The 17,576-nt window shown below is 45.3% G+C and overlaps 1 protein-coding gene across 1 annotated transcript in view; it reads left to right on the top strand.

Moving 5' to 3' along the window:
• Nucleotides 1-17,576, top strand: part of PSMA8 (proteasome 20S subunit alpha 8) — a 491,044-nt gene that overhangs the window by 265,489 nt on the left and 207,979 nt on the right. The gene's annotated exons all lie outside the window — the stretch shown is intronic.

The following is a 17,576-nucleotide window of genomic DNA, read 5'->3' as shown; positions in this document are numbered from 1 at the left end:
CATCACCTACCATAAGGTTCCTTTCCCGGGGCACTCTTGTGTCCCATTCTTCCACAGCTTGCCCTTCAAAGTGTTGTAGACCTATTTCCTGATCCACTCCTCTTTATTTGCCACGTCTTCTGTTCTATTCTCTGGAAACATACCAAGGGGACCTACAGAAGTTTCCAGATTGAATGACCTCCTACCAGCAACAGTTTATTTTTTGCGGGTCCTTTTCCAGCATGCCATCCAAGATTGTGGTTGTGTTACCTTACCGGGAAATAGCAGAAATTGCTTTTCTCCTTTTATCGTTGAAGACCCTTCGTAAATTGCTTTCACAGCTTTTAAGAAAATATTGTAGCAGCTCTTTGATCATTACGAAAAAATGACTGACTGTGATTCAGAGTCAAAAAACATGGCAGAAGGCAATTATTAGTATACTGTGCAGAATTTAATCAACCATTGTTTATTTATATGTGTTTTATCATCCAAATTTGTTTGCGTTAACATTACAATACAATCAAATGGCCAGTGGGCATGCCTTTTCTGCTTTTGTCTCGTATCCGCTCACTCCAACCTCTGGTTTCCATATAAAACTTTCCTATGGCCCTTATAACTTCCTACAAGTTATAGTTATTTAGAATTGGATCTTCCACAGAGTCATATGCTTGAATCATCGGTGTTGTTGGGCTAGGAGTCCCACAGTAGCATCACAATAGCAGATCTATGTTAAAATATATTTAGTAGCCTAGTCAGATCATTGAAACAGAGGCAAACTTCAACCAGGCAGAGACAATCGGTCTGAAACACACACCCTGAGAGGCCCCCATTCTTCAGATTTCTATTGCATGTCTTCTGCTCAGTTTTCCCACTGATAAGTGACTTTTATTTTCAGTCTCAGCTGTTGATATTCAATTAAAGTTTCTCACACTTCAGTGGATTTACCATCTAAACCAATCAGACAATGTCTGCTAAATTTAAAATATGCCTTTTCTGATGGATACATCTGCCAGTGGATTCCTCACTTTGTGACTATCCCCTGCGCCAGCAACATTCGGAAACTTTTGAAGCTCTCCACGCCGACGAGGACGACGTCACAGAAGCACGGCTCCGCTCGCGGCTCCGCTGACGTGACTGGATCCATAAGAGGACCTCGTCGGCGTGATGACTTCAGTTCCCTTTTATCCGCGCCGCCGACGCTAACGGTTTTCTGTGACTCTCCGTAGCTTTGGCTAGTTACTTTGTGTTTCTGCTGGTGATTCTCTTTCTTCTTGCTTCTTGTTCAAAGATGTCGACGAAGAAGTCTGGATTCAAGCCGTGTAGGGAGTGCAGTAAGCACATGTCCATCACGGATCCACACGAGGACTGTGTCTGGTGCCTGTCGTCGGATCACGACGTCGAGGGATGCTCTTTCTGCTGCAAGATGAATCCAAAGGCCTTAAAAGAAAGAGAAGCTAAGTTATTTATAGCGAGGATGAAAAAAGAGAAGAGAGGTCTAAGACTATCGAGGTCGAAGTGGACATCGGGTCATGCTTCTAAGTTCAAGAAGCATAAAAAGAAGAAGAGGCATGGCTCTCTACGCCTTTCGGATAAGGAGGCGGCTCCGAGATCGACTTTGCTTGCTCGACGTCGTAAGGACTATATTTTCTCCCTCTCCTGTCCCAAATCCTGCTTCTCCTGTTTGCCTGACCTCGCCTGCGGCTTCACCGGAGCACGCTCCGGCTCCATCGCCGACGCATTCTCCGGCTCCTGTTGAAGAAGCCCCGGCTCCTGATGAGTCTTCGACTCCGCTGGCTCCACCGTCGGCACCGATTGGCCCGAGTTCGGTAATGCCTCAATCTGAGCCTTATCCCCCCTTTCCAGGCCCGGGTGAAGACCCATCGCATTATTTAAATGCAATGTATGGCGTCTTCACGAGAGCGATGTACCCCTCTGGAGCACCTTCAGGTCCCATGGGTCCAATGGCTTTTAATCTGGGGGTTCCTCAAGCCTACGCTCAGGCTCCATTTATGCAATTTTCCCAGCGACGCCGTCTTGGCATTTCCCGGCGCCGAGGACGTTGACGCCGCTTCCATCTTCACCGGCTCCAGCTTGACCTCGTTCGACTCCGGCTGCTCCTCCGGATCCGCGTTCGACGCCGGCTCTGGCTCTGTCGGAGTCGGTTGCGGCGCAGCCGACGCCGGTCCTGAGGATTAGGTCCAGGCAAGAAGCACAAAGGGTTGTGGAGGAACAAAGATACCAGGTTGAAGAGATGGAAGAAGGTGAGCTTATGGAGTCAGATGACTTGTTTGAGGAACTGAAGGAGGCTAATGGCCTTGATTTGTCACCAGAATGGGAGATTACTCCTCCAACTGATGCTCCGTCTAAAGATATGGTTCCTTACCACACGTTCATTAGGAAAGCAGCAGAGCTTTTGGATTTACAGCTACCAACTCCTAATTTAAACGTAACCTCCTTAGTGAGGTTCTGCATTCTCCCTCCACTGTGACAGAGCCTTTACTTCCATTTAATGAGGCCATCACTGAACCAGTCATGGAGGTATGGCGTAAGCCCTTTTCAGCTCCTGCGGTTTCTAAGACTGTAGCTAAAAGGTACAGGGCGGCTCCAGGTGATCCAGACATTCTAACTTCCCATCCTTCTCCGGAAAGTCTGGTGGTTCAGGCTGCCTGCTCAAAGAGGTCTTCCGGGGCCTTTCCACAGGTTCCTAGTGACAGGGACTCTAAAAAGCTCGACCACTCGGCCAAGAAAGTTTTCTCCTCGGCGAGTATGGCCTTAAAGTCAACAAATGCGACCTGTCTCTTGGGCCGTTATATCCACACTCTCATGGATTCTGCTAAACAGCTGGCTCCTAAGTTATCTGAGGAGGACAGGCAGAACTTTAATGAAGTGCTGTCAGACACTCAGGCGGCTGCACGTCAGGTTATCCAGAGTGGCCTGCACACTGCGGACTCTGTCGCCAGGATTATGGACTCCTCCGTCATCACAAGGAGGAGTGCTTCGCTGAAATCTTCTGAGTTCTCCACTGATGTGCAGGCAGCGCTTCTGGACCTGCATTTTGACGGTTCTGGGCTGTTTGGGGGAAAAAGGCTGATGTGGCCTTGGAAAGGTTCAAGGACAGCAAAGCCCCTGCCAAATCTCTGGGTCTGCAGACACAGCCTAGAGGTTCTTATAGGAGATACAGAGGTTTTGGGAGGTCGTCCTTTCGGACCTACAGGCCGCCCCAGCAGCAACAGCAGCAGCAAAATACCCTGTATAAAAGCTACAGGGGCATGATCAGACGTTGTACTCGAGGTCGGCAGCTCTCCTCTTCCTCTCCCTCCCTCCCTCCCTCCATCCATCCATCCCTCCCACCACTGCAAAGCAGCCCTAGATCCACCATTCTGGATCATGTTGGTCCTGTGGGGGGCCGGCTTACCCATTTTCTACAAGATTGGGAATCGGTCACTACAGACCTTTGGGTTCTAGATCTTGTAGAAAATGGGTATGCTCTTCCCTTTCGGAAATTCCCTCCGAATTACCCTCCTTGCCAAGGTGCTTGCTCGGAGGACCACCTTCTTCTCCTGCAGGAGGAAGTCCTTACATTACAAACAAAAGGTGCAATAGAGGTGGTTCCAGAGCAGGAGAGGGGTCAGGGATGCTACTCCTGGTATTTCCTGATTCCGAAGAAGGATGGCAGACTACGTCCAATCCTGGACCTCAGGATCTTGAACTGTTTTCTGAAGCAGGAGAAGTTCAAGATGCTCACCCTTGCGCAGGTTATTCAAGCGCTGCAACAGGAGGACTGGATGGTGTCGATCGGCTTGCAGGATGCGTATTTCCACATCCCCATTCCGAATTCGCACAGGAAGTATCTCCGTTTTACGGTAGGGTAGCAACATTATCAGTTTGCGGTCCTTCCGTTTGGTCTTACTACTGCACCTCGAGTCTTCATCAAGGTGATGGCAGTGGTGGCAGCCCATCTCAGAAGATTGGGGATTCCAGTTTTTCCCTATCTGGACGACTGGCTAATCAAAGCGCAGTCGCCGGAGGAGGTGCTTCATCATCTGCAGCTTACAACCCAGCTGTTGTACAAATTGGGTTTCTCGATAAACGTGCCCAAATCTCACCTGGTGCCCTCTCAGCGCAACCTGTTTATAGGGGCGGTACTGGACACTACTGTGTGTCGGGCATTCCCTCCTCCTCAAAGGATTCTCGACATACAGGAAATGATTCCCTTGTTTTACAATTGAGCGGTCGTTCCAGTCCTGAAGGTCCTTCGGCTGCTCGGTCTGTTTGCTTCCTGCATTCTGTTGGTCAACCATGCATGCTGGCACATGAGGGCGCTCCAGTGGTGCCTCCGCAGGCAGTGGTATCAGCACAACGGAGATCTCAGGGAGTCGGTGAGGATCTCCAGAGAAGCTGCAGTAGATCTGTCTTGGTGGAGGGCAATCTGTCCTAAGGAAAGCCCTTCCATCTACCTCCATCGGTGGCCACAGTAATAACGGATGCATCCACTTTAGGGTGGGGTGCGCATCTGGGGGATCTGAAGATCAAGGGTCTTTGGTCTCTAGAGGAAAGGTTGCTTCACATCAACCTTCTGGAATTGCGGGCGATACGTTTGGCGCTCAAGGCCTTCCTCCCTTCCCTTCGCGGTCAGTCGGTTCAAGTCCTGACTGACAACACTACCGTGATGTGGTATGTCAACAAGCAGGGAGGAGTGGGGTTGCGTTGTCTCTGCAGAGAGGCTCTGCGTCTCTGGTCCTGGGTTCAGGATCACCAGATTTGTCTGATGGCAAATCATCTAGCTGGAGTACTGAACGTGCGTGCAGACAGTCTCAGTCGGCAGTTCTCTGCCAACCAAGAGTGGAGGCTCCATCCGGAGGTGGTTCGTCACGTCGACGTGGGGAACTCCTCAAGTGGACCTGTTTGCCACTCGCAAGAATGCTCACTGCCCGTCATTCTGCAGTCTCCAGTATCCGATGCAGAGAGCGTTGGGGATGCGTTTCAGTTGAGATTGGACTCGCATCTCCTTTATGCGTTTCCTCCCATACCCTTGATTCCTCTGGTTCTGAGGAAGATTCGCCAAGACCGGGCCCAAGTCATATTGATCGCCCGGATTGGCCAAGAAGTGTGTGGTATACAGATGTTCTCCACCTTTCCTCTTGCCCTCCGCTCCGTCTCCCTCTGAAGGCAGACCTCGTCTCGCAGTCAGAGGGGCAGGTTCTACACCCCCACCTCCAGAGCTTACACCTTCATGCCTGGAGATTGAACGGGGCAACCTGAATTCTTTTTCTCTCCCGCCTGACGTGGTAGATGTAATATTGTCTGCCTGACGTCATTCCACTAAATCTATCTATTCTTATAGATGGTCTAAATTTGTTCTTTGGTGTGGAGAGAAGTCTATTGACCCTTTGAAGGCTCGTTTATCCAGCATTCTTCAGTTTGCTCTTTCTCTTACTCAGCAAGGCTTTGCTGAAGCTACTGTAAAGGGATATTTATCGGCTTTGTCGGCATTCCTTTGTTTGCCGGATCAGCCGTCCTTGTTTAAGTCACCTATTGTATTGCGCCTCAATGGGACTTAAATCTGGTCTTAATTTACCTGATGGGCTCTCCCTTAGAGCCCTTGCACAAGTGTCCCTTAAGGCTTTTGTCTTTCAAAACAGTTTTTCTCATTGCCATTACCTCGGCAAGGAGGGTAAGTGAGCTTCAAGCTCTGAGTTCAAAACCCCCGTTCTTGTCCATTCATGCTGAAAGAATGGTTCCCAGGACCAGGGCTGCTTTTCTGCCTAAGGTGGTAACTCCTTTCCATCTGGGGCAGTCCATTACCCTTCCTACCTTGTATCCTCCCCCTCACCCTTCCAAGGAGGAGGAGCGGCTTCACCGCTTGGACCCTAAGAGGTGATGACCAGCTCTTCGTGGGCTTTGTTGGCTGCAGGAAAGGCAGAGAGATGCACAAGCGCACCCTTTCCAGATGGATTATCTTGTGCATCAAGATTGATTACTCTTTGGCCGGTAAGAAACCTCCAGAGGGTATAATGGCTCATTCTACCAGGGCAAAGTCTTCTACATCTGCCTTATCTAGAGGTGTTCCTGTGGAGGACATTTGTAGAGCGCCAACTTGGGTCTCCCTCCACACTTTCGCGAAGCATTACTGCTTGGATTCCGAGGTGAGAAGGGACGGACACTTTGCTCGTTCCGTCCTTCAGGACTTTCTGGTATAGAAGGGTGGACACCCTCCTCCGGGAGTGGGACTGCTGTGGGAATCTTTTCACAAGGTGAGGAATCCACTGGCAGATGTATCCATCAGAAGAACAAGTTACTTACCTTCGGTAACGCTTTTTCTGGTGGATACAGTATCTGCCTGTGGATTCCTCACTGCCCGACCTGCCTCCCCGTTGTCCACCCTTGTGTACCTACAATAGTGATGATGTTTCAAAATGTATTTATTACTGTCAAAGGAAGTGTTATTTCTTTTTCCTTCCTGCATTGGCTTCACACTGTGTGTGTTGGTTTGTATATTATGTACTGTGTATACTGTAGATATATATTGCTGTCAGTCCGTCCGTGTGCCTCGAAGGCACGGAAAAAAGGGTGGAACGGACGTCATCACGCCATCGAGGTCCTCTTATGGATCCAGTGACATCAGTGGAGCCGCGAGCGGAGCCGTGCTTCTGTGACGTCGTCGGCGTGGAGGGCTACAAAAGTTTCCGAATGTTGCCGTCGCAGGGGATATTCACAAGGTGAGGAATCCACAGGCAGATACTGTATCCACCAGAAAAAGCGTTACCGAAGGTAAGTAACTTGTTCTTCAGACCTTGTGGGACATGTGACAAGAAGAGATTACACTCTGAGGATCCTCAGAAAGAGTATATTTATTTCCTTCACTCTAACCATGAAGCCGAGGAATGCAGAGAACGCCACACCTTTTTACTAAAACCTTCAAAGACCGGTAGGGAAGACTTGTGAAGTGACTAGAGTGAGTTAAATCTAAGGAAGCACCATTTTCTAAACCGAAATCACGCAACACAATAAAAAAGCTTAAGGAACATCATATGAGGGCCCATTCTGACAAGAGACATCCTGAATCTTTGAGGTCTGGAAAACGACCTTCCTCACAATTTTTTTTCCAAATAAGGTTCAAGAGAAAACAAGAGGAAAGTCCTTCTGAGAAGAACATTTTCAATGGGAAAACTAGACCCAAGCCAGCTTCTGAACCACTGATAGCAAAGATGCATCGTTGATGGAGACCGTCGTCGTCCGGAACATCAACCATGATGCCTTTGTCGACAAGGCATGACATCTTGTCAAAGAACACTTGACAGTCTGAACAGTCAACATTGATCATAACGGACCTCTACCATAGTGCCTACGACGACTACAAAGTGACAGTGACTTATTTGTCTTCCGTGCCCTTGACAAGGGTTACTTTATTGACCACTATCTCGTCAACAACTTTTTTGTTGACACAGAAGCAAACATCCTCTCCTAAGACTGAAAAGAAGTTAAAGGTCCTACTAATTTCAGAGAGAGGTGCTCTAATACCGGAGCACACGTCTCCCAGTTAGCTGTCTCCAAATCCTTTACAACCCCTCTTTGAACCAGAAGTTTGACGATGAAAAGTTGTTTTGGCCAGAATACAGCACTAGTTAGCAGCTCAATGTGAAATATCAGTACCCAAATGATGATGACTATGATGATGATCATCCTGAATATATATATATCAGATGGCCCTGCTTCCAGGGTTACTTTTAACATTCCTGGAACACGAGAAGCTACAATGACAGTACAGAGATGAACTCAGTGTGGCATGCAGGGTTCTAGTCAGCCCATGATGCAGGTTTCAGTGTATCTAGTTTGAGTCCTTCAATGAATGGTTACATATTATAACTCACGCTTCCCTGAACTGGCTGCAGTGCTCACCAAAAAGAAGTTCCTCCGCCAGGTTCACCACCAGTTTTGGAACCACAAACTCAACCCACCACTCCTCACGCACCTTACTGTGTTCCACTCAGGCTAGTTAAGCCGGTACACTCAGCGACACTTCACATACTACAGTTGGGACAACCTTATAAGGATGATGCCTATAATGATGATTCTCAGAAGGAAGTTGAACTTCCACCCTTTTCTCCAGGTCACATCGGCCCTGACTGGGTTGAATATATTGCTCTGGTTGAGGGTTATATAGATCCAATTCTGATTCCCATCCGGACGGTGTTGGCTTCCACAGTTTAATTGGGAGAGCGTCTAAAAGATTCAACTTTCCCATTCTACTAAAACAAAGAGATTCCTTCTTGTATGACTTGGAAGAATCAAGCAGAAAAATGGTCACCGCAATCCCAGTAATAGAACTTAAATGGTCAGAGGATCTCAAAACAATGAAAACCCTGGCAACTGTAGCAGCTGTTATTTCATGGCTGGACAAAAAATATAAAGCCCTGGATGACACCTGCATGTCTTATTGGACATCCCCGTTCAGATTTCCTGATAATGCATGCTGCGCAGAAAAAATCTTGCACACCAGTTGTCAACCTCTTCTGCTCCTATAATAGTGCCAGGGGTAAGAATTGATAACATTGATAAAAGCTTCTTTTCGGTGGTTGCCACTCCTGTAAGAGCATCTACAGTTCCGCTACAACAGGCAAATGTGGTCTGTCACTGCACCATGTTTAGAATGCTGCCTGAGGATAAGATATCTGAAGTTAAAGCCATCTTAAATGAGAAAGAGAAAACATCCTCTGCAATTATTAATTCCTCCACGGACATTGCGACAACTAAGTTTAGACAGTTAGCTGGTGCACCAGTATTATGAAGAGAAGGGTGGTTTAAATCAACGTTATTTCTAGAAATACAAAGTCTCATTCTAGACTTGCCATATGAAGGTGAGTCTTTATTTGGCAAGCAAGTTGATGAAGCTCTCAAGGCCATTAAGACAGATACTGACATGGCACAATCTTCAGTATCTTTAAACACGCGTCAAACCCAGGCCTTTTGAGTGGGTAGAGGAAGGAGCCAGAATTCTTTTAGAGGTGGGTCCAGATACCAACCATGTTATTATTTTTATTATTAAAGTTTGTAAAGTACAGAGCTACCCTATTAGGATTTCCCAGCAACAGACAGGCACAGGGCAAGGGCAAGAGTTCACTTAGAAAAGCCAGGTTTTTAAGAGTTTACAAAAACCAGCGAAAGATTTGCACACACTCAAAGAGACAGGTAAAGTATTCCATAGTTTGGGACCCAGATAGGAGAAAGACTTCCCACCCTGTTTGGCCCTCCTGAATCTGGGAACTACAGAAAGATTCCGATTGCCCAAATGAAAGGATCGCCTGGGGCAGTAAGAAGACACCAAGGATCTAAGATAGTGGGCCCTTATTCGACGTAGTCCTGCGCATTAAGCAAAGGGTTTTAAATTGGACTCTTCTCAATGGGGAGCCAGTGGAGGTCATGTAGGAGATTGGAGACACCAGAGTGCTTGGTGTGATGAAACAGCCAAACCTCCGCATTCTGGACTACTTGAAGGTGTCTGATAGAAGCCTTTGGGGAACCTAAGTAGAGAATATTCCCATAAACCAGCTTAGAGATGATTAAAGCCTGAATTACCGTCCTTTGGGCAGTGAAGGGGAGCATACAAAGTATTTTCCTTAGCCACATTAGGACACCAAAGCAGGTGGAGGCTACCTTGGTGATTGATCAGAAGTTTGTCATCTAACCAAAAACCCAGATTCTTGACTACTGAGACTGGAGAGATGGCCTCTCCCAAGGCATCAGTCCAATCATGGGGACCCCAGAGAGAAGCTTGATTACCCATCAGCAGAATTTCAGATTTGGTTCTGTTGAGTTCTTGTTCATCCAGGTTGCTACCTTCATGAGGCAGGAATTAAGGATATCAGAAGTGCAGTCATCCGTGGGGGGGGGAAATGAGAGACAATGATTAGCATATGAAAACAAAGTAAGAGTGCAACTTTCCAGTAAATCAACCAAGGGACGCACATAAATGTTGAACAGTGTCAGACTTAAAGCTGATCCTTGTGGTACCTCAGGAGAAAATTGAAAAAATTTGGGGTATGCATTTTAGAGTAGACCTGGTAAGAACGGGATTGTAAGAAACAAGTGTAACTAAGACAGGAGCAGGTCTTGAATGCCTATGTCCTTTAGACTTTACAGCAGTAGCTGGTGCAAGACCATATCAAATGCTGCGCCAAGGTCTAAAAAGATCAGAGCGGCAGTGCCACCGCTGTCACGTTGAAACCGGAGATGCTCTGTGACTCCAAGGTGGACTTAGTGATTTACCTTGCTCTAAAACCAGATTGATAAGGGTGGAGAAGACTGTTGGCTTCTACAAAGGCAGAAAGTTGTTGGTTTTCATGCTTTTCCAAGATTTTAGAAAATAGAGGCAGAATCGAGATCAGATGAAAATTAGCCCAGTCGAATGAAACAACGTTGAGTTTCTTCAAAAAGGGTGATTACTATCGCATGTTTCCATGTTTTGGGAACTATTCCCTCCAATAATGAGGAGTTAAGAAGCATTATTGTGGTGTGGAAAAGTTGGGGGCAAAATTTGCTGAAGTAGGCCGGTGGGAAGGGATCCAGGGAAATCCAGCTTAAATAGAACTCAGTAAAGCAACAAATGCCTGAATGTCCATGGGGTGTAAAGGAGTTCAAAGAGCAGGACAGACTAGTGGGCAAGGTGTCTGCATTTTCTTCCTGCAGCAGGGAGGGGGAGACCTGGAGACTTGGAGAAAGGGAGGCCTGGATGTCAGCCACTACACACAGGGTGTAAAAAAGCCGGCCAGATCACATTGCTTCTTCGAATGCATGGTAGCAGCAGCATTTGTCAGAGTTTTGACGACTCGTAATAAGGTTTTATGAAAGTTCCAGGCTGAGGTAATTTTGTGGGAATGGAAACAGAGCCATGTCAACGGGATCAGCTGCCCTACCTCCAACTATATAATCCATAGAACAGACCACTAATTCCAGCTTCTCTTAAAAGACAAACTCTTCATCGAAGACCTAAAAATCAAGGTAAAAGTAAGGAATTTTCTTGGCTTCTCCAGCAGCTGCCACATCAGGTCTGACATCCCCAGTAGGTGGAAAAATCTATTCTTACTTCAACTCATAGAATATGATACCGCCAGATTGATTGGCACTGGACCTCCTGTATGTGACACACTTTGTAGTTCATAAAAACTCCTTCTGCTGTAACCCCTCCCCCCCCCCCACCCCCCCCCCAAAAAAAACAGATCAGCATCTACGGCTGTTGCAAGCAGAAATCGCCTAAATGATTCAAAAGGGATATAGAACCAGCCCCTGAATCACAGCAAAATATAGGCTCCTTTGTTTCTAATAAAAAAAGAAATTGGGCGATTTAAGACCAATTTTAGTTATTAGTCAGTTGAACAAATTTCACAAGAAGCAAACATTTTGTATCTGTTACACTGCAAGAAGTCCTTCAGTTAGGAGAAAGGAGATTTTATGTCTACCCTCGACCTATAGGATGCATACGTCCAAATCCTCATCTATCCCAAGCGCAGAGAATATCTCAGATTCTGAGTGGTTGGCCCCCAATATCAATTCAAACATTTTTCATTTGGCCTCAAATCACCCACAATAATCTTCATGAAATGTATGGCTCACATCGCAGCACATCTGAGGAAACACACACATCAAGTGTTTCCCAACCTTGACAGGTGTCTAGTCAAAGGAAAGTCATTCAAGGTGACAGAATTTCATGAAGGCCACCCTGCAACTTTTTCAAGAATCAAGCCTCGCATCCAACAAGGGCAAACAATTGTTAGTACCCAGCAAGAAAATTCAATTCCTGGAAGCAATCCTGGTTACAAACATAGGCATTGCCATCCCATCGAAAGAGAGAATAACACAATTAACCAATTTAACACAACAATTTCAAAAAGAAGAAAATCACTGGGAGAATATACAAATCTTTTTTTAGGAATTATGTAATCCTGCATTAATTTAATTCCAAACTGCCTCCTTCATGTGTCCAGTGCAGGAGGAGCTGGAAAAACAGTGGTTATATACTCATGGGTCGTTCGACCTAGTTTCCTTGAGCCAGAGTATAAGACCATATTTACTCTAGTGGTCCCAGCATGCAAATGCAGCTGTAGGATTGACTTTCCTTCAGCAAAGTTTCTGCTTTTTAATGACAACAGATGCCTCTCATAACTAGTAGAGAGCCCATCTTCAGTACCAGCTTGTCTCCATACCAGTATTTTGGAGATGACCGCCAGTGCTCTAGGTTTGCAATCTTCCTTCCCTAAAATAGAAGGAAATTCTCTATTGATACAAATGGCAAGTGCATCTTTAATGTATTACAAGGGGGGGGGGGGGACTTTATTTCTTTCCATAGCCAAAGAAGTCAAACAAATAAGTAGCACATCCAATTGACAGCTATGCATGTTCATGGATTGGACAATGCATGGGCAGGACACCCTGAGCAGAAAATACAAGGGAAGCCAAGTGTGGTTACTCCTTCAAACCCAGTTAAGCAACTTCTTCAGTTACTGGGGTACGCCGAACTTTGACATTTTTGCTACTTGTCGGAACTGGAAATGCTTTTATTATACTTGTAGGTATGCCCTACTGGGGTAGTAGGGGAATGTGTTTTTCATGGCCTGGTCAGGGGACATTTCTAACACTTTCTTCCTCTTCCCATAATTCCCAAAATTGTGCACAAGTTGAAGAAGAGATCATGTCAGGGAATCCTGATGGCCCCATGTTCCCCAAAGCCGTCTCCAATCGCGCATACCATTGGCACCTCTTTTTAATCTCCCTTTAAAAAAATAAAATAAATCTTTATTGTTTTTATTAAGATCACCAGAAACTACAAGAATATCATCAACCATGTAGCTCAGCACAGTACAGTAACTAAACAGTTTCTGAAATGTGCTAATCTTGTACAGCATGACCAACCCTCGTAACTGCATTTGTAGGTAGCGTCAAACTCTCAGTATGGAAATTAAAACTCACAGCTTCAATGAGTGGGAGTTCTCAGTCTGCATATTTCAGGTCTTGTCATATTTTCTAGGACATGACCATACCGTGCATACTTCTATCTACATAAGCGCACATTTGTCTATTCCTGTGACCTATTCTGTTAGTTTCGGTGCCGTCTTGGAACAGCATCTGCTGGCAATGTCCTTTCTCTTCCCCAAACAGAGCCAAACCCCAATAAAAGAGTGAAACTGCTTGGTTCCCCCTGTTCTACAAGTAGGCCAAGGAGTGTCATCTTGTGGGGAGTTTTAAGTGGTCTACCAAGTGTTGTTCCTCATGCTGACTATGATTTAGATCTTGGTGGATGGGTTAATACGGACATCTCATCCGCCGAAATATAAATCCCATTATATCCTGTGGCATGTATATTTTGACGGACTGGATATCTGGCACCGTTGTGACAGAGTAACCCGTTCCCCAAGATCTAAATCAGGCCCTAAGTCTGGGACCTGTATTTCTCTATTACCAAGCATATTCAAATTACATGGAAGGAGGAGGTCTCCTCAGCAGAGAAACTGGGCAAATACGGACAATGCTTCTTGTGGGTGTTATAAGCTCAGTGAAAATACTTTACCAGTAGCGTTCAGTACAGTCATTATTTGTCCCCTCCATCCCCCTCGCCCAGTAGGTTCTAATTTTAGCTTCTCCTCTAATGGGTTGTACTCGGACGAAATCAGCAGTCTACTTTAGGTTGTCTAAAAGGCTCCTGAGCTACAGAAATCTGGAAGACTGCGAGTTGTGTTGGTTAAACTCATTCCTGATATCTCTCTGTCTCCTGTTTGTTCCAGTCCATACATCCTCCAAATATTCAATGCCTATGCGATCTCAGGCAATGCAATTTTGTGACATTTGTATACTAGGCAACCAATTCCCTTCCCATACTGGTGTTAACTGCGTAGGTTTCTGAAAGTCGCCAGTGTGTTTTAACACAGTCTGCTATGCCCGTATCGTGGCCTTTATGGCCTCCAGCAGTGAGGAAAGGATCTTGGAGTCATATAGTTAGTGTGTAGTGCACTGATCCCCCGAATAGAGAGATCTCTACCTTATAAGTAGTGTCACTTTTGTTGCCAAACAACCAGTCATTGATAACTATAAAATGTTCTGCAGAGTAATAAAGTTGGACATCTGATGCTCCTAGAACATCATCCTATGTATACGTGGTGCACTTTACCAGTGAGACCCTTTGGGGCTTTCCTGACCAAATGAAGGACCTATATGAAGTCCTGATTTTCTGAAAGGCACTGACAGGGACTTCTGATCGGATTTTGTAAGATCTGTCTCAATGTGGAAAGGACTAGCATTTTATAAAGAGCTCTCTTTCCTAAAAGGGACAAGGGAGCAACGTATATCATTTGAGGTCTCTGTCTTTTCCAACATAGGGTCCATATTGTATACCCAGTAGTCTTGTGTTTGAATGGGAATGTGGATTTCTAAGTATTTAAGGGACTTTGTGTCCATGCTCAACTATGATAACCTACACACCATTCTCTTGCATATCCTTTAAGCGGCACCAATATGGATTTAGTCCAGTTGACCTCAAGTACCGACGCCAAACTAAAGACTTCCAATTTTTAACATCTGTCTCCAGTTTGAAGGAGATTCTCAAAAAAGAGGAGGATACTGTTGGCATATAGTGTAATATGGTCCTCCACCCCACCTATCCATCCAAAGTCTTCAATCAAGGCATCCCTCCGTTCCTACTTTGCCAGTGGTTCAAATACCAATGCAAATAAGTGGGAGAGAGGAGAGCCCTCCCGAATTCCTTGTTTAATGGGAAGAGACAAGAAAGAGTCACACTAACTCTCTCACTCCCAGGGAGAAGAGTATAGGATCTTGGTTCATTAAATGAATCTATTGCCAAAGTTCATCTGGTGTAGTACTTGTATGAGAAAGTCCAAGTAAACTGATTCAAATGCTTTCTTGAAGTCAAGCAAGAGAAATGCTAGTGGACCCTCCAAGTCTCTGGAATTATCTAGCGCTATTTGTAAAAGTCTAATACAATGTCTGATGCACATCCTGACATGAAGACATTTTGTCACTGTGGACTAGTGATCTAATTTGACGGAAAGCCGGTGACGGCCAATAAGTGGTTCTAGAGATTTATTGAATGGTACAGAGAGCAGTCCACTCCCAACAGCGTCAAGGTAAAGGCAGCAACTGAGAACACTCATCGCAGGAGGCCTCTGTCAGCATTCCAGATGACATCACTCAGTTATGCCATCAGCACTACCAGCATCACCACACCTCCTCCTTTTTTAATAAATTAACAATGAGCAAACAACCTCCTCCACAGGGAAGAGAAACAGAGAATACATTGGCATTATGAAATCAAAGGATACAATGAGAATAAAACAGTTAAACATAATCATGAGGTTTTCTAGGTCTGAAATGAACCCTCCAGCTCTTTCTATTAACACTTTCACACCCATCCGGACCAGAAAACGAGCTGAAAGGAACTGAAGAACAGACATTCTTGTTCTCCTTGTTTGTGTCAGTACTGGTGGAGCACGAGATGTGTTCCACCAGTTGCCATTAGCTAATTTTACTGCATTTTTCGCACTTCAACAATTTGCTGAGACTCCAATAACTTTGAAAACCTTTTCTGACTGCGACTGGATTCTTAATTCTAACCCAATCCCCAAAATTAAGTCTGACTTTTTTTTTTCTACTAAGTCACAGATCTTAGAACTGGCTTCAACAGACTTACTATTAGCGGTTTCCCACACACATTGCATGTCACAACATTGATGAAAGGTTTTAACCATCCAAAACGGGTAGACCTAAGAAGAAGCTTTTCTACCCCTCATAAGTTCAAAAGGACTAACATTGGTGGCAACGTGAGGTGAAGTACGATAAGACCTTTAAAGCTTGAGAAACACAGGATTTAGATCTAAAAGCTGCCTGTACCCATTCCACAACAACTTTATTGAAGCGTTCTGCTTTGCCATCGCAATGGGGATGATAAAGCGAAGTTCTAACATGTTGAATACCACAGTTGCTTAGATATACGTTAATTTCTTGCTAAACAAATTGTACACCATTATCTGTAAGGATTTCTTCAGGATAACCTTCCCTGAGAAAAATCTTATTTAAACAGTTAATGACTGTCTTAGAATTAGGAACACTGATAGGCTCAACTTCAACCCATCTTGAAAGATGATCCACAAGCACAAGAAAATACCTCATGTTAGCAGGTAGAACGTGGAAAGTACCAAGACTCTTGGTTAATATTTTGGTCTCCATATTAAGTAGCGATATGTGCCTATTGGAACTACAGAGGTCCGGAGCATCCCAGACTTTGGGATTACAATTATGAGGACTTCCTCAAGGTCATACAGGAAGTGTCCTAAGTGTACCATCTCATTGAAGGACAATAGGCGAGTGGCCGCGACTGAGGTAAATCTTTTAAAGAATTCCACTGGAAATCCATTAGGACCCAGTGTCTTCCCCTAGTAAAGGTCCCATATGGCTATCCTTATTTCATCTTCCATGATTTATTGTTCCAGGGACATTTCATCATTAAGTTGGAGGGTCTCCAGCACTAAATAGGAGAGTAGGAGATGTGTATTTTCCATGTCGAGGGGAAGGACGGTGTGCGTACAATGTTGTATAGCATAAAACAAACCTGTCTGCATTATCTTGCGCTGCATTTATAGTGTGACCCCAGGGGTCTGGTATTGCGGTTATGACCATAGGCATACAACCAGCCAATGTAACAATTTACCAGCCTTATGCCCAGCCTTGTATGGTGTCCCTCCTGAGGCCAGCCACAGGCCCTGGCCATGTCTACTTTAAGGTTTTGAACTGTGTACATATGTTTGAATCTCCTTTCTTGCAACAGGGCCCAAGTATTGCACCCTGAACCAGCATCTCTCAATTTTATCAGCATGGCTTCTGAACACAATGAGTTCCACCGCTTAGGAATTCCAGACAACTGTAGAGAAATTCTAGCTAAAGCTAGAGTTGTGTCTGCAAACGAGTCCTACAGAGCCAAATGGAAACGCTTCTGCATTTAGGGCCTCATGTAGGAAGCCAAATACCGGTCGGTAACGGCCGATTTTCGGTAATTATACCGTTACCGACCGGTATTTTGGCTTTTGAGATGTAGGGGGAGTATTTCATGATTCGGTATTTACCGAATCGGTAAAATTACCGAATCGGTAATATTACCGATTCGGTAAATTTACAGATTCGGTAAATACCGAATCATGAAATGTAGGGGGAGTGTGTGGTGGGTGTGGGGATTCGTTATTTACCACCAACTAAAGGTTGGTGGTAAATGACGAATAGGTGAAAAAAAGCATTTTTGTGCACGTTTAAGTGTGCAATGTGGCAGACATACATGCCCTTAGGGCATGTATGTGCGCCACATGTGCACACATAGCCGAATCAAGGGTGCAACAGGGTGTCAATGTGACACCCTGCCACCCTTGCATGTGCTCCCCCATTACCGAATCGGTATTTACCGATTCGGTAATGAGGCATACCTTCCCATCAATGGGAAGGTATGCCTCATTACCGAATCGGTAAATACCGATTCGGTAATTACCGAATTTTTACGATTCGGTAATATTTACCGACTCATTACCTACATTGCATTTACCACTTCA

The sequence above is a fragment of the Triturus cristatus genome, chromosome 5_1, assembly GCF_964204655.1.
Source record: "Triturus cristatus chromosome 5_1, aTriCri1.1, whole genome shotgun sequence".
Classification (NCBI taxonomy): domain Eukaryota; kingdom Metazoa; phylum Chordata; class Amphibia; order Caudata; family Salamandridae; genus Triturus; species Triturus cristatus.
This window is presented reverse-complemented; position numbering and strand designations above follow the sequence as displayed.